This window comes from Lissotriton helveticus, chromosome 3_1 (genome assembly GCF_964261635.1).
Source record: "Lissotriton helveticus chromosome 3_1, aLisHel1.1, whole genome shotgun sequence".
In the NCBI taxonomy this organism is placed as follows: Eukaryota; Metazoa; Chordata; class Amphibia; order Caudata; family Salamandridae; genus Lissotriton; species Lissotriton helveticus.
Genome location: NC_136061.1, coordinates 1,759,856,677 through 1,759,881,945, shown reverse-complemented (window position 1 = coordinate 1,759,881,945; position 25,269 = coordinate 1,759,856,677). Strand labels below are relative to the sequence as shown.

At 44.4% G+C, this 25,269-nt stretch overlaps 1 pseudogene; it reads left to right on the top strand.

Moving 5' to 3' along the window:
* Positions 1–2,073: 2,073 nt before the first annotated feature.
* LOC144824312 (protein ABHD15 pseudogene) overlaps positions 2,074–25,269 on the top strand; it is a 43,156-nt pseudogene continuing 19,960 nt past the window's right edge.

Sequence of the window (25,269 nt, the reverse complement as noted above, 5' to 3'; positions counted from 1 at the left end):
AAACCCAAACCATGCTGTTGCGTTCTAAATTCAGAGTTTGTGTTTCTCCTGACCAGCCACTATTAAACTACACTGCCTACCAGTATGGTTGACATGAGACTCCTACACCTTGTAATCTTTTGTCTTATGTAATATTTCCTATACAGTGATTTACACATGTATGATTGATTGTCTCTGTGTAATGTATGTGATGTAAAGCGCTCTGACAACCTACACTGCTATCAGTGGTGCTGTACATCAAATTAAATGCATCTGAGAGAGAGAGTGTGGTTATGGAGACTTGAGGAGCACTGTTAAATGGTGGGCTGGCTTTAGGGAGTGGAGTGGTGTGGCTCACTGGTTAGAGGCGGCAGACCCGTAAGCAGAGGACGGCCAAGGACCCCGACGCGGCAGGGTCGTGGACCAGGGTCAGCGGGCTCGATAATTCTCGCCTCGGTGCATACTCCAGTCAGGGACCACACTCGGCAACTCTGGGCATTAGCTTGCCTCATCTTCACAACGGCCCCCCAGACCGCCGGGGATGCTTGGTCGCACCTTAGAGATACCCATTAGGGACCATCTCTCAGGGTGAGCCAGGACGGGTTCCCCAGCGGTCGAAGCGCGGAGATACTTCTCCGGGAGTTGATTCTAGCGCTATATAAACCCACAATTAAATTAATTAAATTAGGGTGGAGCGACCGGTGCCGACCTGTTGGGGGGCACTGACCTCGAGGGGAGGGGGGTACAGTGTTTAGAAACAACTTACAATTTAAAATCACCTGCTGCCGAGTTCCTTGTGCCTCCAGCTTTCAGGCACCAATAAAAATGTCATGATAACTCTTGTAGTTAATGTTCCTGCTAGGGAGACTGAGATGGAGTTTTGTCTAGTAGCAGTTTTGACTCACCTTAAAGTAACACAGCAGGGTAATATGCCTGCTGCAAAGAACAGATCTATATTTTATGTGGATAGCTGAGTGTATTAGTAAAGCCAGCCTTCACCAGCACTTTAAAACTAATTTAATGTATGTGAGAGAGGGTCTATGGAGCGATAAGGGTCATTTTGGCCAGATGGCAGTGAGAGATTCCAAGGAGTAGGTCATGGGGAAGAGGGGCGTCAAGACAGATTGTCGCACAGGGTGCCACCAGAGCTACAGCTGGCACTGGAGGAAATCCATGACGGAGGTGGTCATTGGGGGCACCAACAAATATTGTCGCACAGGGCTCTGCCAGTGCTAAAGTTGGCCCTGCCTTGAGGCCAGTCCGCCTCATCCATTGGTACCTCTATTGGCTTTGTTTTAGCAGTAGTAGTTGCAATTCACCAGGGATTGGCAATGCTGGATTTGCATGCACATCAAACTAAGGGGTCGATTAGGATGGTGGACGGATTGCTTTGGGGGCACGTTGCGGGCCCCCAGGGTGAAGGGGGGTGGGGGGTGCACATGGGGGGTACCTATGGTACCCCCTTGCATTTCAAAGTACAATATGGCAGGCACCGCGCGGTGCCCGTCATGTTGTGCTTTGAAACACACAACATGCATTTTTAGCATTGCGACTGGCGGGGCTTTCAGCACCGCCCGCCGCAATGTTAAAAATGCGTGATGCACCCGCCACTGTGGCGGGTGCATCCTAATTCCATGCACGGGACCTCCGCCCCTGTGGCGGACGGTCCCTTCCTACAACAGGATGGCGGACGGCCTTTGTCCGTACGCCATCCTAATCGACCCGGATGTTCACAAACTAAAGTGTAATGTTTGTATTTAAAGAAAAATAAAAGTACATTCTAATTAATTGCAGCGCATGATGGTGCTGCAATTAACAGGAACACTTTCACAAAGGCCCACATTCAGCCCGCAGCCGTGCCATTAGCAAACAAGCATTTGCAATGCAATAGGTCTCGCATTTATGTGGGTTTAAGCTATTGGCATTGTAAATGACAATGCCCTTTATTTATATTTAAAAAAAAAAAAAAAAAAAAAAAAGCAGTTATTTGCAATGTCAATAGCTCAAACTTGCGTAAATGCAAGACCTATTGCATTGCAAATGTGATAATGTGCTGCCCCCAGGTTAGCCGCTTACTCTTGCTGCCCGTTAAAGATGGACCACCAAACTGAAGCAGCCTTTCAAAGTGTGGGTGAAACCAACCTGCACTTCCAGGGGGACAAAGACTCCCATGCAGGTGAGCGCTGTGAGTGACTGCACTCACTGGCATCGAGAAGCATGAAGGTGTCCAAGGGACCCCCTTTCAAATGACACACTGACTACGGGCTATCTATGACCAGGGTCCTTTCTCCGGTGTCTTGGTCTGCTCCAAATAATTTGGGAAGCATCTCGTACGAAGTAACGACTTGCAGGCTTTAAATCGTCTGAAATAACCTGTCACTACCTAATAAACTAGCAGTCTTATTAAATAAGTTTTTAGCTCGAGTTCACAACACAGATCTGAGCTTTGAAGGTGGGTGTGAGGATTCACGATGGCCATTTAAAAAAAGAAAAGGATTTCTAGCTAGGCTTGTGCAAACCAGTCCAATTATTCATACATCATTTTGTGCATGCGAATGTGCCTGATGTGTAGAGGAATGCACACACGACAAATACACGGTTTCTTCCCTGGGAGCACATTTGTTTTATAGTTTTAAACAAATGTTCACTTTTGTATATTCAACGGAATTTATGCAAGGTCTCATAGCATGGATGTATGTATTTTACCTAGCCGTGAACAAGTCGCATGTACTATCCACAAGAGGCGACAAAACACGTGTTGGCTTGGCTTGGGAAATAAATCTTGAATAACAAACAAGAAGAAGACCAATTAAAAAAAGAGAAAGAAAAAAACTGACAAATTGAACTTTTTTTTGTGTGCTAATAATTTCTGAAATGATATTTTGAATTTACGAGTGATGAGGTACAATATTGTAGTAACTTGTGCTTTAGCAAGGCTATTTTTCATGTTACAAGGCACTGTTGTATTTTCTCAGTGAAAAGAACATGAACATTTGATATCTGCGATGACAGGCTACATTGTGGGGCATATTAGCAAGGATCACGTAAAAATGATCGCCTTTTTAGCGGCAGGAAACTGCCGCTAAAAAGGCGATAATGTAAATGTGTTTGTATTTATATAGCGCACTTCTACCCAGAGGTCTCGTAGCGCTGTATTCATACCGCTGTGGAACTCATCCTGGCTTTCCTGTGAAATGTCCACTCCTGGGCACCCCCAAGGTGAAGCCAGGCATCCAAGCGCTGCTGGGGCCATTGTGGAGATTGAGCAAGCTATTGCCCAGAGTCACAGAGTGGGACCCGTGATTAGACTAGGCACAGAGGCGAGAATTATCAGGTCTGGGGAAATTGAGCCCAAGAACCGCCGAGGTGGGAATTGAACCCTGGTCCCAGGCCAAACCACTGCATCAGGGTCTGCCGCTCTAACCATTGAGCCACGCTTCTCCACTGGACTTGCTAATATGCGTTATAGAATTCCAATAGAAGCCGAGGTTATATGTCCTGCACATCTAACCTGGGCTTCTATTGGAATTCTATAACGCATATTAGCAAGCCCATTATCGGCGTTTTAGCGGCAGGAAACTGCCGCTAAAACGGCGATAATTTTAACGAGGTTCTTGTTAATATGCCCCTGTGTTCTGCCACTTTCATTGCAGAACATTCCGCATACATGTGCACTTATAATGGCTTTGACATAATGCTAACATGGCATGTGCATGTAATTAATTTGCATGGTTAGGTGTGGGCAAGGGTCTTGACTTATGCGAAGCAAAACTTCAAGCTGGTCGTGATTAAAGTTCCCAGTTCTGTTTTCACTCATTTTTCAACTGATTTTTTTTTTTTACAGATACATGCAGACAGAAAAAATCTTTATTTCAGTCTGTATTTATGTTTAAATATGGAAGGATGCAGAAAACATATTTTCTTTTGAATGATTGTCACTACTGTCAGGCATGTGTGTTAGGTCAATAGCTATGTGGATTGACACTTAGGGGAGTTTTAAAAAAAATCAAAAAATCATAATGAAGCTTACACAACTGCAGTTGTTTAAGCTGTTCTACACTACAAATGATTTCATATAATTGTACTGTAATTGGCGCCAACCATGTTTTACTCTCCAAATATGGTTTATGCCATGACATTTTCATTTTAAAAAGAAAGCATTTAAAGAAAACCAAGATACACCTCAGAATTCAATATTTTCTGGCCAATAAATTCTACTTCTGTCAACAGTCATGCTCCCTCAACCAATTGATGCTTGTCAGCGCTAAAACCAGAACAGCCACTTATGGAGACCATGCTGTTTGTACAGAAGCAGCCACACTGAGGAACTCTCTTCATTAAGTTTGGTTTGCAGGCAGAAACAAACCTACTGTTTTAGACACTAACTGAAAACCCAGATTTTTAATAATTATCTTCCAAGCTTTATTTCTCAGACACTGGTTTTATAGCTGTCTTCCAACACCAAGAAGCATCTTTGTATGATAACTCTACAAATAAACCCTACCATAACATATAAAAGAAATTACATTCATGCGGTGAGGCAAAAAAACATTGAAAAAGAATTGTGACTGTTAGGAGAGGTTTGTTTGTAGTATGTGTGGCTGTAAGTTCACATGCACTGCATACTCCTGCTATCTAGTGTTAGCTCAGACATTTGCATAAAAAATTTCTTCGAAGAAGTAGTTCGAGTCATGAGGTATAGTGACTCCTCTTATTTGGCAGGGCACATGGGCACCAGCTCTATTGTTGGATTGTTTCTTTCCGGCTAGCCCAGTTCAGTTCAGAGGCAAGCTCACATTCCAAAAACTGAGGGGCAGCAAAAATTATATCACCGGTAGCTTGTGATAATTATAAAGTAGTAACAATGGTATGGTCTAAAGGGTGGGGGAGAGTCGCCGCAGGCGGGGCTTCGCTCCTCTGGCCTTTTAAAGGAACCGTCTCTGGGGGTTACATTAGATACAGTGCCCTGAGGGCCTTATTTATTTATTTAATTCACAGCATGACCACTTTCACTTTAGCTGCCGTGCTACAAAAGCTTTCTTTTTTTTCTTTATTTTTAATACAGTTTGTATAAAAGTGCCCCATACGCACTTTCACCTTAATGTTGGCCACACCACTTTCTGTAGACGCTGCACCCACACGCGTGGTCTGGTTCCTGGTGCACATAACCTTGGCTGCAGCGCACAGAGACCTTACACTGATGCACACAGAGGTAAAAAATTAGAGGGAACATTGATTATAGGTGCCGGATGTTGTGTTTTCATACCTGATAACGCTCCTTGTGTTTATCAGGCTATCTTTAAATTGCATAAGATAGCAGCTGAAATACACCAACCGACTGGAACATGGACTTGGTCTAGTTGGTTCTGGAGTATTATTATGTCATGGGGATTTAAATTACTCATTGTACTCATTGTAGCAGCCTGTGTAGTAGGCGCTATCATAGGATGTTGCCATTGCACTCAGTGTATGCCCATTATATGCTTCCTGTGCACTTTTTTATGAATGTCCTGTATCCCTAAGAAAATAAACAACCACAATGTTAATAGACAGCTTGTGCTTCAGCAACAAGTATACGATTTTATGAATATAGATATAAGAAATTAGAATGATGATGATGAAGTGCCCAAAGCTATTGCAGTACAACCACCCACACACTGACCTAGCTCACTATTCTTGATCTTTCTTGTACGTCTAAGCTTTTATGTGCCTGAATGTATTTTTTGTTATTCAATTAGACAAAATGTATCTAGCAGAGGCTAACAAGAGGGACTGTTAAACTGTAAAAATGTATCCTGCTAACTTAGCCTCTGCTCTCAGCCATTTGGTCTATGAACATCCATTTTGTGTGTCTGCGGGGGACTTTGTGAGGTCAGGGAGTTTGGTGTTTTCCGAAAGCTGGTTGTCCTGATAATACTTTTTTTTCCAATTTGTTTATTGAGTTTTCATAATAGCAAGCAGAATAATCACAAGCACTGTCAACAGGAGTGACATGATGCATGATATCGATATTACAAATACCTGTATAGGTGCATCTATGAGTAGAGTTTTTTCCAATGGCCACTAACTATTTCTAAGACATAAGGCAATTGTTTCATTTGTACATTTCAACCATACCCCAAATGCAGAAACACAATGTAGAGTGACTCCTCTAAGTGAGGCAAAAGACCAGATATACAAAGTGCAAAAAATAAAAATCCTCGGCTATTCAAATATAGGGAGAACATTTTCCGATGGGAGAGGACAGTTAGGACACATGACCAGGCTGTACAGAGTGTTCAAGGAGATAGCATTTAAGTGGGTCCCAGTTATCCCGGGGACAGGACGATAGTGGGAGTAGTTGAGCATTGGTGCAAGTTTGGTTCTGCCAGTGTGTAATATCATTAATCCAGTCTTTGAACTTGGGTGCACGCCAGCGGCCCCACCTGCAGGCCACATGATGCCTGGCTAGTAGGAGAGTGAATGAGATAAATTTGCGGTGCGCTGCAGCTATCTCTGCCGTGTATCCAAGGAGTGCGGGGAGCGAGGATAAGGGGATTTGCAGTGAGGTTTTCGATTCCAGCGCAGTGAATATCTGCTGCCAGTAAGTGAAGATCGAGTTACAGCCCCAAGCAAGGTGAAGGAAGTCGGCAGCTTCCTTCCTACATCTGTCCCAGTGGTTTGTTTTGCGTAGTTAGTATTTGTGTAGTGTAACATGATTATAGTATAGGCGGTGTAGGAACTTGAAGTAGGTTGCACTGAAAATACTTGGGTGCCAGGATAAAGGCTTGTAACATTACCTATCTATCTATGAAAATAACGTGGGTGGGGGTTTATCAGGAATTAACAGTTCTACATTTGGGCATGACAGAGGGGTTTTAGTGAGTGTCATGCTGCACCAAGACTGTATAAATACTGTGTTGGAACCTATTCTTAGGAGTTCCCTCTCAGACACTTGCAGTGTTTGTAAGACGGAGCCCGCTCATGAGTGTAATAAACTTGTATTTTGTTTCACCCCAGGGTTGATCCTCATTTGTGACCCCATAGACAGAGGGTGTCCCTGCACCAGTGGGATAGATAAAATTCCCATTTCTACAAGTCTATTTTCTTTCTCCTTAAAATGTTAGACATGTACTTAGGTACACTCCAGATTGGATACTGGGGTACCCTTATACGTTCCTAGTATATGATACACATGTGCCCAGGGCATAGGTTCCCCATACGCCTCCCATGGGCTGAAGCATGTATTATGCCACCCATGAGAGGCCATGCAAAATGGAACACCAGGTCTGCCACTGCAGCCCGTGTAAGCTGGTGCGTGCACCACTTACGTTAGATACAGATTTACTACATCTATAGGTCACTACACTTAAAACCTATGACACCCCTATAGCAGGCCTTAACAATCCTGAATGCGAGGGGAGGAGCTACGCTAGGATCCAAGATGGCCGCGTAAGCTCCCGGCTCCGCCGACCTTCGCCAGTTGCTTATAAATCCTGATATCGATCCTGAATTCGCACCGGACTCCCGTGTGGCTGAAGTGTCGCTGAGCCTAAAGCTGCAATCCCGAGCTTTTTATCATCTCGAATGGTGAAGCTACGCCGTGTTTTCGTTCTCAGCCTAACCCAGCGTGGCAGCCGGGGCCTTGATTTCTGACCCATCCGGGTTGGAGTTGTACAACATCGGCCGCGGAACCTGGGCGGCGTCAGGTCTCCCAAAGTGGAGAATATCCTGACTGGTTTGGATGGCGGTACTGTGGTCAGGTTGATACCAAGGGTAGGGCGGCAAGAAACATCGGTAGCTGTGGACGGGGGTCTGTTGCCCGAAGACCCTGCTGATCCCTCGGGGTCAACGGGTTTGGATCCTTGCTGCGGCGATGGTGTTGAGACTACGAATTTAACGGGTGCACACCGTTACCGTCTACCACGCCTGTGTCTGTTACCCCGGAGTAGTCGACCTCCGGGGTTAAAGATCTGATCTGTCGCTTTGCGAGAGGAGATGGAACGGGCGGAATATACGCCGTCGCTGCAGACCGGAATGGCCGCCATTGGGGCGCTTCACTCGCAAGTCACGGCCACCATCCATTAAATGGTCGTAACAGCTGAAAATATGTGCTCGAGACCGGACTACGACCCTTTGCCAGATTTGAAACGCGCTGTGTTACCCACGAAGCAGATCTCGCCTAAGACAGAAGGCCCCCATACGGAAACTTGATCCAGTGTTTTTTGTCAGCTCCTGAACAACAGCTTACGAACTTGGAACTACCAAAATCTCATCATTCTCAATGGCGATACCGCCCAAGATGGACACAGCCAATCTTATACTCCTGGATAACATCCTCAGTGCCTATCAGACTGCTTTATCATTCTTCCCCTCCCAGTTGGTTCCACTACATTATCGTGACTTACTGTTGACGGGCGGATATCTTCGTTTGGTTTGGGGACTAAAAGTGCTAAAACTTTGGACTTGATCCCACTGTATTGGTTTTGACTTTCTTGAGCAATTTGCTTCTCCTGCCAAGATGGCGGTTCGAGCAGAGAGAGCCCGCACGAAAGATCGGCAGGGCCAGGGATGAGTTTGATTGTCTGGGTTTGATACAAAGACTTCATTTGAAATGGGACTTGCAGCTTATAATGATGCGGGAGTCGGGCAGTTTTTTAAACTTCCCCGGTTTGTTTGGCTTGTAATCGCTGCTTATACAATGTTTTGACTATACTTAGGGGTGATTTGCTTCTGGCGGGGAGTAAAAGAGACCGGGAGCCTGTATGACATCTCCTCTTCCACTCTTACCATCTTTTAGGTCTTAGTGTTTTGGGCAATAGTCACGCTGCTAGTGGGGTCAGGCCGTAGCCATTGCAGGGGTGCAGGGTGGGGGGAATGGAGGGGGGTTTGTTTTGTCTTTGTTTAGTTCTATGGCCTTTTTCTTTCCTTTCCCCTTTATACGAGAGGTGTTTGCCTAGCCTGATTCGATCTTTCTCACATTTCTGGGTGTCTACTCTAGTCTTAATTATCCTGAGTCGTGGGTGGGCGGGCCTTGAAGGTATCAGCGTAACGGGGTTGTTGATCGTACTGTTTTTCTTCTTTCACATGCCTATTAATGTTGACATTTCATACTCCGTGCTTGATCTTAACACATTGGTTTATTCGCCTACTCACCATTGTAAAGTACTCTATTGTTTGATGCCCAATATGTGTACTATTTCCTCCTGTTTTTCTTCTATTAATAAAAATATATATAAAAAAAACAATCCTGAATGCAGGGTGCTGTGTTGTATGTGAGGAGGTGACCCTGCATGAGCAGAGCCCCTCTGGAGCCTTCAGAGACCCTTCTCCCGGGTTTTCTGTGTGGCACACAGCCAGACGTAGAGGTGCATTATAACCTCGCTGTAAATGCTATCTCGAAAACGACTAAAACAAAACATGTCGTGTTTGGTATCAAACACCTTGGAATCATACCTCCACACTGTTAACCGGTGTGAGAGGTATGTTTTCCACTCTTCTGAAGTGATCTTCATGGGGTCCCTGGTCTTTCCAGTGCCAACCTTCTCAACCCGGGCAACACAAAATGGATGCTGCTGACCAGAGGCACATTTCTGCCCTTCTGCTGCTGAGCCAAGCTCAAGCAGGAGAAGGCAGGGCTATAGGCATCCTGTCACAGGGAGGTGTGACCACCTCCCAGACAGGTTTTAGAGTATTGAGGCTGGGTAGGAGCACTTCCAAAGTGCCTCAAAGTCTGCATCTGGGGCACACTTGGTGTCCCTGTGAATAGTCCAGTTCAAACCAGTCTTGGGAGCCGTTAGCTCCTGCTCTGGCATGAAACTGGACAAAGGACATGGGAGTATCTTTTTGAACATGGTACTATTTGAGAAGTGTACTTGACGAGGTCTGTGGCCCAATTTTGGTGAAGCTATTTGCAAATACTTGTTTGGTATACATAGTGAATGTGCGTCTGTGGGAGAGAATGCCTTGTCTGAGCAAGTTGTCTTGTATGGGATGTCGTTGTTGTTCTACTGATGCTCGATAGGAAGAGAGTCAGCCTGCGGCTTCGGAAGGCACGCCAAATTTTGAAATGTATGTAAAGCATGGCATTGGCCCTATTATGTTCAGTACATTATTGCACAAATATACGAGGGACAATGCCGAGTTGAAGTGGCCGTTGACTGGCACCTTTGATGAACAAAAATTGAATTTCTTGCATGATAAGTTATTCGCAAAAAGAAGTAGGCAGCCAATGTTTGATTCACTCCAAACCTGGCCGAAAGAGAATAAAAGGTGGATGAAGGCAAAAAAAGAGGCTCAGACAGGGTGGACGCAGACAGTAACTCAGAAAGCTGTAGGGTATGATAGACAGAAAATAGAGACAAGGGCCTGCCAGTTATTTTATTTTTTCACAAATTAGGGGGCATATTATCAAGGTGGGCGATATGAGATTATCGCCGCTTTAGCGGCCGTTTTCGGCCGCAAAGCGGCAATAATTTTATCGCCCTATTAGCAAGCTGTCGCTAACAGCAGTTAGCGACAGCTTGTAGGTGATAGCGAGCGGTTTCGGGCCCGCTTTGCATGTTAGCGATATTTATCGCTACTGACATGCAAAGTGGGCGTACCCAACCTGTTAGCGACTGAAAGCAGTCGCTAACATCGCTATCGCTTATTATCAATGCAGGCGTAGCGATGAAACAATTCACGCTAAGCGCGAATATCGCAAAAACCTAACACCTGCTCAGACCACTTCTTAGCCTGTATATCCAATGGGAGGTGGATATTCAGGTTAAGACCCTATTAGCGATAATGCCTGAAAATTGCTGGATTTCCAGCGATATTCACGCTATCGCCAGATATTTTATCGCATTGGAGATAAACGTTGCTAATAGCACTTTATCTCTGCAATAAAATCCGGCGATGCGCAGCGATAAAAAAATGTCGGTAAGCTTATTTAGTGATAAATATTGCTAGTTGTTGATAATATGCCCCTAAGTACTGGCTGCAAGTCTTCTTCAAGTGAATCCTAATAGCTGAAGCCTGGTCTAACTTACACCTTTGAAGAGTTCTCCGTGCCATCGGTTGATCTTCTGATTGGCTTATTTTTCGATAAGACCATAATTAAGCCTTCGAGAGGGGAACTAGCTCAGATCAAGCTCCTCCACACACACATCAAGGATCTGACTGCTATTTGCAATCGATTTGTCTGAATTCTCATTAATATATGCAGTTCAGGCATAATTAAGGAAGCCCATTTTCTTTGGCGCCCTGTTCGTTTTGGGAGGGTCTCTGCAAGATAAGTCCTGCCATAGAGAGATCAATAAGCGAGCAAAAGAATACCGCAAAGTTCAACCAGAGAAGCAGATCGATAGAACCCATCAGCACTCAATTGTCCGATGGATCAATGGAATTCAGATGATTGTATTGATTCTGTGCTGTGGTTGGTTCTCGGTGGAGAGTAAATAGTGCATTAATGCTGCTCCATGTGGCTTTCTTGAAGTCTTGAAAGAGCTTGAATCTCTTAAAAGACTGATGCTTTTTTTACTGTTCGGTGCCGAGTTGCTGGAGCTCAGTAGCATAAATTAGGATATGCAATTTTGCAATAAGGAGCTTCAAAAGTGAGATTTGTAAATGCTACAATCTTTTCAAGTGCTGTTGTGAGATAATAAAATGGGTGTATAGGGTTCGTACCTTTGCTTCCACACACTGTTTATTTTTTACGGATCTGAGGTCCCCAGTCTGACTGACTCTTTTATTCAAGTATTTCTTTTTTTGCCACTAAACTTCCCAGTTTTTGACTGTTGTGCACATATTTCTTTATCAACAGCTAATATATGTGTGGAACTTAGTGTGTCTGACTCTACTTATCATTGTCTGTGGTGGCCAGTAATTACAGCATGAGGGGGCACGCAGGTACACGTGCACACTCACTGACATCCATGCATTAACTCAAACGAACACACCCATTTGCATCACGCACTCATATATACACATACATTCATACAGACACGCACACATGCATACAACATTAAATAAAACGGAACACTTACCTTCTGCAGTGTTTATAGAGGGAAGCCTCGCAGGTACCAGGATTGTTAAGAATGTCGTCTTCTCTCAAGGACAGCCAATGAGAGAAAGCAACAGTCCCTACTTCGCAACAGAGTAGGATGGGGTCCGTGAGAGTTGTCGATCCCACCCCATTCTATGATGAGGTTCAGTGATAGACACTAGGGGCCTCATTTATGAAAAGTGACGCATCGCTGTGTGAAAACAGCGATGCATCACTTTTCACTGCGCTCTCCTTGCAACACCAATGATGCGTCATATTTACAGTATGACGCATCATGGCGCAAGGAGTTACAGATACGTCAGTATTTCTGACGTATCTATATGGCGCAAAAGTGACGCATTGCTGGAGTGTGTCACAAAAGTGACGCAACTCCAGCAATGTGTCCTTTCACATGGGGCAAGTCCCATGTGAAAGGGCCTGCATCAGTCTTACGCCTGCTGTGAGGCAGGCGTAAGAAATTGACGCATTTGTGTCCTAGAAGTGGCGCAGTGAAATCTTATAGATTTCACTGCGTCACTTCTATGACCCTTTCCTGCGTCAGAACGCCCCCCCTGCATACATTATACCTGGCATAGGTATAATGTAGCGCAGGGGTTTACAAAGTGACGCATCTTCCTAGATGCGTCACTTTGTAAATATGGTGCAACAAGGCACATTTTTTACGCTGCTGGTGCGTCACAAAAAGTGACGCACCGGCGCCGTAAAAATGACGCACGGCCTCATAAATGAGGCCCTAGGTCCTGGGCACTTCCGGGCTGAAAACTGAAGTGCTCAGGTTGGAGGCAATTAATGACACTCCCCTCATCACGAGGGTGGGTGGTCATCCAAGTGTTTTGCCGGGCAAGCAGAGGCCATGCCCGCAGGAGCTGTCACACCTTCAGCCCTGCAGATTTCAGCTCAGGCAGTAAAGCGTCTGCACATTTATCGCATGTAGAGCACCTGGCTGCTTGACCCGAACATACAGAGTGTCTATCAGACTCACCTTTCCTCAGCCTGACAGACACTCTTTTTGTTGGAAAAAGGGTGAGAGGGCGTGGCCCCTACGTCCTTATGGATAGGCCACTGCTGATCACTGTGCTTCAAGCCAGGATTCAGTAATAAGTTGCCTGGTGTGAAGGGGTGGTGACGTAGGCTTAAGTTTCCAGACATAAATGTCTGTACAGTTGTTACAAACTATCCCTGCTATCGCTCATGTTATGATGCCTGTTGCCTGTCTTTTTCCCAGCCCTTGCATTTAAATGGACAATCTTGAAGCTTCAAAGGTAAAAGTGCAGGTATTTCCCATTGACCCAGACATTCAGTTTCAGGTCTGCAATGCAAGGTTGGCCTCAGGAGCCCTTTTGACCCTGTCAGGGCAGTGTGAAGATTGAGATGAAGTCAAATAAAGTTACATTAACGAAGGGGATGTGATGTCCTTCCCGAATAGTCATTTTATATAAAATAACATCACTTTAATACTATCTCAATTATGCAAAAGCATGTGCTGTGTAAATGCAGTCAAACTGTGAAAATCACACAACTCGAATAAAACAATAAACTAGCACAACGAAACACAGTTACAAACATGGGCAACCAAGTTGGGCATGGAAACCTACTGCCAAATGCTTTCAATATAATAAAACATTCTAAATTCCAAGCAATATGGTTGGAGCAGGGTTTTCTTACTCATAGGGGTTTCTGGGCAAAAGAGACCTCGTCTTTCTCCCAGAATACATTGTGCAGGGTGGTGCCTAGATCACACCAAGCAGGTAGAATTAGCAGGGGACTTCTCTGGCTGGAAACCTCGTGCATTCCCTCTGTCAGCCCTAGTGAGATGGATGAAGTAGAGAAAAGGAATAAACAAGGGGGGCATGTGTGCTTCTCAGCCATAGTGTATCCACCAATGTAAATCGAAACATCTTTGTGGCATGTTGAGAGTAAACCTTAAAAGCTGCACCAAAAGCGATTGTGCTTTGACTTTATGTAATTCTTGTTCCATTGTTCACAATCATTATTTCAAAAAGTATCTGCTAAATGACAGGTGTGGTAATTCAAAACAGAAACACAAAAGGGCGCTTTACCAATGGGCCACGTGACTTATCTTATGTGGGGTGGCAGCAATAAGCCCTAAAACCTTTGCCCATGACTACCTGCTTGAGACTGGGGGAGGGGAAGGGAGGGGAGGGAGTGGAGGGGAGGAGCTTAAATTGAGATAAAAAATAAAAATACAGGGGATCCACCAGGACAAAGGAAGAGATTGCAGGGGCAGAACAGATAGCCTGTATTTCCTTCCATACACAAGTTCTGTGCCATGAATACAGGTCTGCAGAAAGAGGCAACAGCATGGACAAGAAGGATGCACGTATATTGTGGATGGAATGCAGACAACAGAATTATTCGGAACAGAGTGTGAGCTCTCCCGAAAGATTATGAAGTGTGACGACCAATTATAGCAGGTTTTACATACGGTGGGCCTCATTTATGAGAAGTGACGCATCGCTGCGTGAAAGCAGCGATGCGTCACTTCTCAGTCCACCCTCCTTGCGATACCAATGATGCGTCATATTTATAATATGATGCATCATGTCGCAAGGAAAGACAGATACGTCAGTATAACTGACGTATCTGTCAGCGCAAAAAGTGGCGCATTGCTGGAGTTGTGTCGGAAGCCTGACGCAACTCCTGCAATGCTCCTTTCACATGGGCAAGCCCCATGTGAAAGGGCCTGCGTCACCCTTACGCCTGCCTTGAGGCAGGCGTAATGTTTTGACGCATTGGCGTCCTAGAAGTGGCGCAGCGAAATCTCATAGATTTCATTGCGTCACTTCTATGACCCTTTTTTGCGTCAGAACGCCCCCCCCTGTATACATTATACGGGGATCAGGTATAATGTGGTGCAGGGGTTTACGAAGTGACACATCTACCTAGATGCATCACTTCGTAAATATGGCGCAACATGGCACATTTTTTACGCCACTAGTGCGTCACAAAAAGTGACGCACCGGTGGCGCGAAAGTGACGCAGGGGCTAATAAATAATTTAATAAATAATTTAAATAAAGCTAGGTTGTTCCGCATTCGATAATATTGTGGCTTTGAATATTTAAGTCAATTACACCTCAAAACACAACCTGCCATTATTTGTCTGTCATAATGACTAATAACTTGGCTTTTGACAAAGTTACTCGGTTTAAACTCTACGAAAAAAACTCAAGAACTGAGGAATCAAACAAGCATTGCTCCATTTCTTGCTAGCATTACACGACAACTCCTGACTACAAGTCAAACTTTCAGAGAGACCTCTTTCTCCATAAATAAAAGCCTCCAATGGTCTCAAGCAAGGTTGTACCCGTTACTTTTCTCACTCTCTAGCTCTGAGTTGTCTTTACATCTCAATGATCCGAAGGGGCTACCCCCTAATATCTGTGGAAAATGCATGTCCTACATAGCATACGCAGATATTGTCATTTTCCCATTAACTCAAGCTGGGTCGCAGTTTCAGTTACCAAAGCTACAAGAATGTAGTGATACAAATTATTCAAAGGTCAATTTGATAAAAACTAATGTAATGTTGTTTGGGAACTCGACAAGGTTCTTGGAAATTCAATAGTAATATTATTCAACATGTAATTGAATACTACTACCTCGGAGTAACAGTGGACCATACAGTAGCTTGGACTGATCACCTAATAAATAAAGTATAAAAGGCCAACTTTATTGCCGACTCTATAAAACGATTTTTTTAAATCTATGTAGGCCAAGCAATTGACCAGGCATTACGGAATTTAAAATTAAAATTAATACCATTTATATATGCATCATTAATCTTTAACAGCAATGTAATTATGGCCCTGAACAAAATGTATAGGGAAGAAATCTGATCCTCAGTAAGAATGCAGCCCTCCACACCGCTTTGCAAATTATCTGGTGCTTTCGCTTCCATCCCTACCGGGCTCTTCATGCCGGTGCACTGATGAACGTTGTCTGTCACTATGCGGCAAAAGAAACTCTTTAAAAAATACTTTTTTAATGAGCAAAAAGTTGTGGAAATGCCTCAAAGAGCTTCAGTTTTATACAGACTGCTGACCTTTTTAAAATTAGTATTTTACCTCCTTTTACCGAGAAGTTATGAATCCCCGTCACAAACGCAAAATCTTAATTAGTGAGGGCTTGGGGACCAAAAGTAAATTAGGGATCTTTTGCTGCTAAAGTCTTAAATGTAAATGTACTGTACTGGTGGCTCTTATTTTAGGGTAAAACAGAGCTACTGGTCAACTTTTTTTGCGAGCCTGGAAAAAAAGTACTTCTGCCTTTTATACATCGCTGTATATCACTTTGAGGGCATAAGTCACAAGCTACAGATCGACAGAACTTCAATTCACATGCAGGAACATCCTAAGAATCCATCCCCTTTTCAAAGCAACTTCGAATTTTTATCCATTTCACACCCTCTTAGTCCAGTGCACAGGGATGTTATGGATTATTAGAGCTCTGGGCAAGAAAAATATTTTCTGGACCCTTATTTGAATAATGTACACTTAATAAGGGGTACAAATTACTTATTTCCAAAGATTACATTTTTCATACCTATCTCTGGTAAAGCAAGGATGATTACAGTTTGCAAAAGTCATCAGCTTACAAGAACTACAATTGCTGTTCATCAATCATAGGCCAGTGACTTAAAAATCAGTGAACTTAAAAACAAGAAAAAAGAAAGGTGTTCAGGATTATTTTTTAAGTTGACATTTGAAAAAGGCTGTCGGGTGTATTGCAGTATTTTCAGGAACATTTTACACTAACTGGGCACATTTGTTACATATGTTTTACAGTGCCCCTATGGTAGGCCATGAACAGTCCATAGGGCAGTGTGCAGTGTATTTAAAAAGTAGGACATGTACTTTCAAGTTTTACAAATTCTCGTAGTAAAAAACTCCTACATTGGTTTTTCACTACTAAAAGGCCTGTCCCTCCCATTGATTAACAAAGGAGTTACCTTATTACATTTAAAAAGCTGTAACTTCAAATTGGGAGCAGGTGGACAGGTTGAGTTTAGTGTCTATAAAATTGGAATTAAAAGTCTTCTTTAATGGTGTAGTCAGATTGTTAATCACAGTTCTGAAAATGTTACTTTTAGTTGGCATTGGCTTGTCCTAACCATTAGGTGCCTGCAGCCTGATCCAAGGTCCTTGACTAGATAGCAGGCAGTTGGTCTTTGTATATTGCTCTAAGACAGTGAGACAAAGAGAAGATAGGTGTTGGAGGATGGGCCACTCTGAGTTATGTAGGGGAGAAGTTGTCATCTACCACACTTGCATATCACGAAGGTACCTCACAGGCATTGAGACCCTTCTTTGCCATGCACTTGGCTGGCCTCCTGGTCCCGGTGATTGACCCGGTCTATGGACTATTAGTCTGAAATGGTTATGTTTCCTAAGTAAGGTTGTTGATCCTGGCCAACAGGTATTATCGAGTAGATTGGAGTAATTGACAACAGTTCCCTCAGATTGTACAGGTTGTGGGACACACTCAATTGGAAGTGCACACTCCTCGGGAGTGCATCTGTGAATCCTGGATTGGGCGTTTCATGCCCCGTGGAATGTGACCTTGGTTCTTATGTGTTAGACTCTCTCATACGGTTCATATGTTGGATTTGGTCCTTTCTTTAGGCATGCATTGATTTGCCCTTATGATGATCCCATAATTTTAGGTCTGTTTAAACATCGTCAACTTAAACACACTGAACCTTTAGATTATTTTCATTGGATTCAGGGTGCAGTTATGTTACTTTGTATATAATAATGATTTAGATTATTGTAAATGTTTGCATCACTGTCTTGTTTTTTACCTGTATTTGTGTTTGTTACCTGTGATAGTGTGCCTTGTAGGGGTAGTTACCCCTACTTTATAGTTTTAATTGTATCATTAAAAACATGCATTTTTTAATAAGCTGATCGGACTTTACCTGGGTGTCATCTTTTGGCCCGAAAGCATTGATCACGATATTGTATGGTATCCTGGTGTCTTCTGTAATGGCATAAATACTTTGCCTCTAGGCTAAGCCTGGCTGCTCTGTGCCAGCTACCGCTCAGGTTAATTTGAGGTTTGTTTGTAACTTCACCCTGAAAAGGATTGTGGTTGCTGATTGAGTAGAGTTTCCCCTCCTCTTCAACCAAGAACCTGACTTCTAACAATATTCTTCTATTCCTTAATGTCTCTAATTTCATAATGAAAAAGAAGCATCTCCATCACCGACCCGCTCTACTGTGCATACAACTCTGCATCATCCTGGGCTTTAGACTCAAGTCCCAAAACATCCCTAACATGGGCTAGCATGTCTTGGAAAGCTTTGCCCTAAACATATTTCCCCTTTGGAAAATTATCTTGGTTGTCACCTGATTCAAATTTTAGACGTTTTCATTAAGTGCTGTATCCACAGCCTGCTCGATCATCTGCTGGAGGCTTGCTCTGGATATTTGTAGGATATCCTTCCCCTCAAGAGACTCTACATTCTTTCTCTTATGTGTAAACTTTGTCCCTGAAGATTGTGGAGCACATGCTGACATTAGCACACGTCGCAAAATGCCGACAACAGGACTTAAACAATCTGTCCTCACTATAATTTTTGTAACTATCCAAAAACCTTACCTCTTCCCTAACCCTAAATAACCCTTCACAACCAAACCAACCCAATCACAACTGTCTTCATTCAACTCTCCCCATCCCAAACTCATGCCTACCCCACTGTTGTTGTCTTGCTCCATTCCTGAAACTCCCCTCTCCCCTCCCCCCTGAAATCTGAACTGGGTCTAAACATGACCAACATTTAGTTGCAATAACTAAAAAACGTATCTAACCCCGCCAAGCACCTGCTCATAAACAGCAACAATAACAATTAACAAATCATACTCCTTGCACACCTGCCTGACTAAAAGAAAAACAGTGCGGGTGATTAAAAATTCTATCTAACTATCCCTGTCAGCCAAAGGTGCCCGTAAAATAAAATGGCACCTGGCGACCGTTACCATGGCTCTAACTACCTGTCAAAGCCCAGCTCAGGCGCACCCCCCAACAATCAGGGCTGCCACTCGCCCAACCTACCACACACCCAAAAAAATACCAGGGGGTGTAGGGCCTTCTGCCCCCCCACAAAAACCAGATGGGAGGTTCTATGAGTGTGTGAAGTAGTTATCAGTGTTCTTCTCTTGCGCAATACCACTTTGCGTAGGAAAGCTCTGGAAAAGTAAACTTGCAGAGCAAAAAAGCTGCACACATTTAACTAGTTTAGCTGGTCCGGTTACAGTGAAAATGGTCTCACTTCGTGGTGAGACACACACAGCATTGTTTTGCAAAGTTTAAGGAGAACTGGGTAACCAGTCGCAGCCGGCATGGCTCATGGGCTGCGGGGTGGGCGCGAGGGATTAAGGGGGAGGTACGGGCGAGTGGTTGCGCGGGAAGGGGGAGTCAGGTGGGTTGAATAATAATAAAAAAGCTTACCTTTACCGGGTCCTGCGCTTTCCAGGCTCTGGCTCCGGCGACTGCTCCTGCTTTCCTGCTGCTGCAGGAACAGGAGGCAGGCAGCCCCCCTCCCCTCCCTAAACCAATCACAACGCTGCAATAGCAGCGTTGTGATTGGCAGACACACCGACTGCCCAGGCGTCTATGGGGAGGCCATTTTCTCCATGTAGGCTGCATGCAGCCCATATGGAGAAAATGTAGAGTGAGCATGACGGGTTGGTCTGCCCCAGAGGTCTGACCAAACAGTCAGGTCCAGCAACATTGGGCTAGCCACTCCTCCCCTACCCTGGTGCAGGACCACCAACCTGCCCGCCCCCAACCAAACCCTTCTTCTACTTTCTCTGAGTGCGAGAAGTAAAAACATAAAATGGTATTTATAATACCATTTTATGTTTCTGCTTCTCGCACTTCGAGATAGCAGTGGGGCAACGCTCCTCCACCCACATGGAGGAGCCGCCCCAGTGGGTAACCTACCAGGATTCATGAAAGGTGAAAATGGCAATCTTCACAAAACTTAGCCAGCAGCGAATATTCGTTCACACTACAAAGTCACATCAGTAGCATAGATTCACTTGTCTCTATCACTCCCTCATTCAGTGGTAGGCATGCATACCTAAGTATATAAAAGTGATATTTTCTTTAATGTAAACTACATGAATACATCTGATCTGAATAGTATTGCTTGCATGTTCTGATCACAGCTGGGTCAAGAATGTCATATGTTTTGAGCTAAGGTGGATTTTCAGGCGTACCTTAAGACACTGGGGTACATGAGTTTAGCCCGCTTCATAGTCACCCCACACACTTGACTCAACTGCTGGGCGTGCAGTCCACCATCATCACCAAATACGAGCGTTCATCAAACACAAACGTCAGATATACCACTCTGGGGACTCGAAGATAGGGTAACTACCTGTCTCATTAAGGGCACTGTCACTCATTACAGTCAATGTCTCCAGCCCTGGCCTTTGATTTTAGGTGTGTTAGTCTAATGGGTGTAATGGTAGCAAAACGAGACTACAATACCCAGAATGCATAAGGCTATCACACAAAAATCCAGGAAGGCAAAAAAGAGAGTTTCAATGACCTAGACAGAGGTGGTCACCATCAATGCCATTTCTTTTGACCCCTCTATCTGCCATTATCATTCTCCGCCCATCGCCACCCCAGACCCCACCCCTGACTCTTTGCCAAATGTTCCCCTAGATTTTAGTTCATGACTCACACACAGCTCTGCCGATTGGACTCCGCTCTGGTCTTGTGAATTATCATAATTGTCTCTGATAGTCAAGGAGGCTGTTGTCCTCTCAATCACCTGCGATGCACAGCTGAGAAATAAACTGTTATTTGTGAGCCATTAGCTCTTTTTTTAAATTAATTAGTTGCTAATTTAATCTTCACCATAAGGCTTGTTTTTCCCCTACACTACCCACTCGTAGGCTTGAAAAATCATCTGCGCAGAATGGTGCCACGTGAGAAGCATCTGTCGAGAAACATTGGCACTAGTCTTCAAGGTACAAACGTGGTAATGTGGTGGGGGTGTATTCATTTCTGCGAAACCTTCCTACAGAAGTACAGGAAGTGAGTGGGTGGAGACTAGAAACTCAACTGACAGAGCAGTGGCATTACAAAACTTGAGGGGGACCCCTGCAAGGCATATGGAGCCCCCCCCACTGGACTCAACCAGGAGATCTCAGGCCAATGTACTGTACTGATGGTGGCCCCTGGAGCTCTGGCCCCCCGCACAGCGGGGGCTGCGGCTGGCCAAAGTTACACTACTATGTCAGAGGCATCAAAGGCATTTGTGTCAGAATATCACATACCAGTTGTTGGTCTTTGCCCTTTTTGCAGGGTCATCACAGAACTTTTTGCCTTCCTCCTTTATTTTCTCTGACCTGTTGTTGGTGGTTTTATGACTCTGGGCACTTTATCACTGCTGAGCAATGCTAAAGTACATGTGCTCTCACTTGTAAACTTGCTAAGATTGGTCTACACCTGTTTGGCATATTTAATTTACCTGTAAGTCCCTTGTACAGTGGTAACCCATATACCCAGAGCCTGTAAATGAAATGCTACTGGTGGGCTTGCAGCGCTGCTTGTGCCACCCACCAAAGTAGCCTTTGAAACCTGCTGCAGGCCTCTGCTGCTTCAGGGCCTGTGCAAGCAGTTTACCACCCCAGTGACGTGGCATGGCAAGTGGTTGCCACGTCCAAACTCCCCTTTTACTACATATAAGGTAGGCCCTAGCTAGCCCTATGGGCAAGGTGCTGTAAAGGTAAAAGGTAGGACATGTGTCTTTACTGTGTGGCATACCCTGGTAGTGACAAACAGCCTATTTGGTTTCTCACTGCTGTGAGGCTGTCCTCTCATAGGTTTGCATTGTGAGTTCCATGATATGTGCTTCAGTGCCAATTTCTGATCTGAGAGGGGTAGCGTGACCATATTTGGTATTTTTTGAATAGTAGCGATAAATCCTGATTATTGGTAAAAGTAGATTTATTATTACTATTTTAGAAATACCACTGTAAGAAGTTGGCATTTCTATGTGCTTATGTGTCTTTGTGCCCTGCCTGGATGTGCATTGACCATCCGGTTCTGACTGACAGAAGAGAGGGTATGTGCATTCATGCCAGCCAGTCACAATGGGGGTTGAGGTGTGTCCTGCCTTTCCTGGGTGACTCAGTGCTTGGCTGAATAGACCTTGGCTGCATTTAGAGTAGTGGGAGGAGTTTCCCTTGCACCTGAATAGGCCTGGTCTTTATTTGGAGTGGTGGTAGGAGTTGCACCTGCGCCTTATTAGGGCTGTGCCTGCCTTCCACAATGCTGGCTCCACCGCCCTGTGGTGTGTCTGGGGCCTGGACTGGAAATGTGAATGGTGGTGTTGTGGTCTTCAATATGGTGTTTGAAGTTCCCCCCAGAACAAAGACATTGGCACTATAAGTATAGGGGCTGTTACCCCATGATGTAGAGAAGACACTGCTTGGGACCAGAGGATTGCTGTGCTGGCAGGGACCCGCAACTGTGACTTTACCTTGTGTGCCAGTCTGCTGGAGGGATTGCGTCTCTGCCCAAGGACCCTGTGTGCAGGCCTGCTGCCTGTTTTCCTACAACTGAGTGCCACAGTGCCCTCAAAGGAGCCCAGCACATTGGAGTGCTGTGGACTGCTCCTGGGGGCTATTCTGGGCTGGAGAGAACGTATTGTTTGTGAGCGCAGCATGTGCCATGTTTCGTGTCTCCAGAGTGGAGATAGGCTAAGCGCTTTTATTTTTGTTTCCCAAAGCACCCTGAGTGAGCACTGGACATTCGTTCGGCCACGGTGTGGGCTCCCCCTTGCCCTAAAGTCAACAAAGAGCACTTATTGGGCTCCCCCTTGCCCTAAAGACAACAAAGAGCACATATATATATATATGTATATATATATATATATATATATATATATATATATATATATATAAATATATATATATATATATATATATATATATATATATATATATTGAGTTTCACAAGTTGCCCTTTTGGATAGCACTCCCAACAAGATTTTCAAAAGCACTGGGACAACCTTCGTGCAGCACAAGTAATTTAATCAACACACGCCTTGCCTGACGCATTTCAGAGTTAACACTCTTTCTTCAGAGGCAGCATGACAAACAAAGTTCGTTCCGTGAGCACTCCAACTGACAAATCCCTTCTAGATAATATCCTGCCCAGCTGGGCCTGGAAACAAAGAATCACGGGAGTTGGAGTCATATTTAAATCCCAAGTGGGTCCGTACACAGAACCTGTTGAAATATAAAGTACATATTTTCCTTTTCTTAGCATTGCTTGCACAAACACCAAAAGATTGTTCCAAACATAAAGCGCCGCTTGTTGCTCCAAAGCGTCACTCACGCAGAATGTCACTGGATTTGTATTTCATATCCGCAAAGGTGCATATCCACGACCTGGAAGGCCGTAATACATTGAGTTTCACAAGTTGCCCTTTTGGATAGCACTCCCAACAAGATTTTCAAAAGCACTGGGACAACCTTCGTGCAGCACAAGTAATTTAATCAACACACGCCTTGCCTGACGCATTTCAGAGTTAACACTCTTTCTTCAGAGGCAGCATGACAAACAAAGTTCGTTCCGTGAGCACTCCAACTGACAAATCCCTTCTAGATAATATCCTGCCCAGCTGGGCCTGGAAACAAAGAATCACGGGAGTTGGAGTCATATTTAAATCCCAAGTGGGTCCGGACACAGAACCTGTTGAAATTTAAAGTACATATTTTCCTTTTGTTAGCATTGCTTGCACAAACACCAAAAGATTGTTCCGAACATAAAGCGCCGCTTGTTGCTCCAAAGCGTCACTCACGCAGAATGTCACTGGATTTGCATTTCATATCCGCAAAGGTGCATATCCACGACCTGGCAGGCATTAATACATTGAGTTTCACAAGTTGCCCTTTTGGATAGCACTCCCAACAAGATTTTCAAAAGCACTGGGACAACCTTCGTGCAGCACAAGTAATTTAATCAACACACGCCTTGCCTGACGCGTTTCAGAGTTAACACTCTTTCTTCAGAGGCAGCATGACAAACAAAGTTCGTTCCGTGAGCACTCCAACTGACAAATCCCTTCTAATTAATATCCTGCCCAGCTGGGCCTGGAAACAAAGAATCACGGGAGTTGGAGAAGTTGCCCTTTTGGATAGCACTCCCAACAAGATTTTCAAATTTCAAGATTTGTCAGTTGGAGTGCTCACGGAACGAACTTTGTTTGTCATGCTGCCTCTGAAGAAAGAGTGTTAACTCTGAAACGCGTCAGGCAAGGCGTGTGTTGATTAAATTACTTGTGCTGCACGAAGGTTGTCCCAGTGCTTTTGAAAATCTTGTTGGGAGTGTTATCCAAAAGGGCAACTTGTGAAACTCAATGTATTACGGCCTGCCAGGTCGTGGATATGCACCTTTGCGGATATGAAATGCAAATCCAGTGACATTCTGCGTGAGTGACGCTTTGGAGCAACAAGCGGCGCTTTATGTTTGGAACAATCTTTTGGTGTTTGTGCAAGCAATGCTAACAAAAGGAAAATATGTACTTTATATTTCAACAGGTTCTGTGTCCGGACCCACTTGGGATTTAAATATGACTCCAACTCCCGTGATTCTTTGTTTCCAGGCCCAGCTGGGCAGGATATTAATTAGAAGGGATTTGCCAGTTGGAGTGCTCACGGAACGAACTTTGTTTGTCATGCTGCCTCTGAAGAAAGAGTGTTAACTCTGAAACGCGTCAGGCAAGGCGTGTGTTGATTAAATTACTTGTGCTGCACGAAGGTTGTCCCAGTGCTTTTGAAAATCTTGTTGGGAGTGCTATCCAAAAGGGCAACTTGTGAAACTCAATGTATTACGGCCTGCCAGGTCGTGGATATGCACCTTCGCGGATATGAAATGCAAATCCAGTGACATTCTGCGTGAGTGACGCTTTGGAGCAACAAGCGGCGCTTTATGTTTGGAACAATCTTTTGGTGTTTGTGCAAGCAATGCTAACAAAAGGAAAATATGTACGTTATATTTCAACAGGTTCTGTGTCCGGACCCACTTGGGATTTAAATATGACTCCAACTCCCGTGATTCTTTGTTTCCAGGCCCAGCTGGGCAGGATATTAATTAGTAGGGATTTGTCAGTTGGAGTGCTCACGGAACGAACTTTGTTTGTCATGCTGCCTCTGAAGAAAGAGTGTTAACTCTGAAACGCGTCAGGCAAGGCGTGTGTTGATTAAATTACTT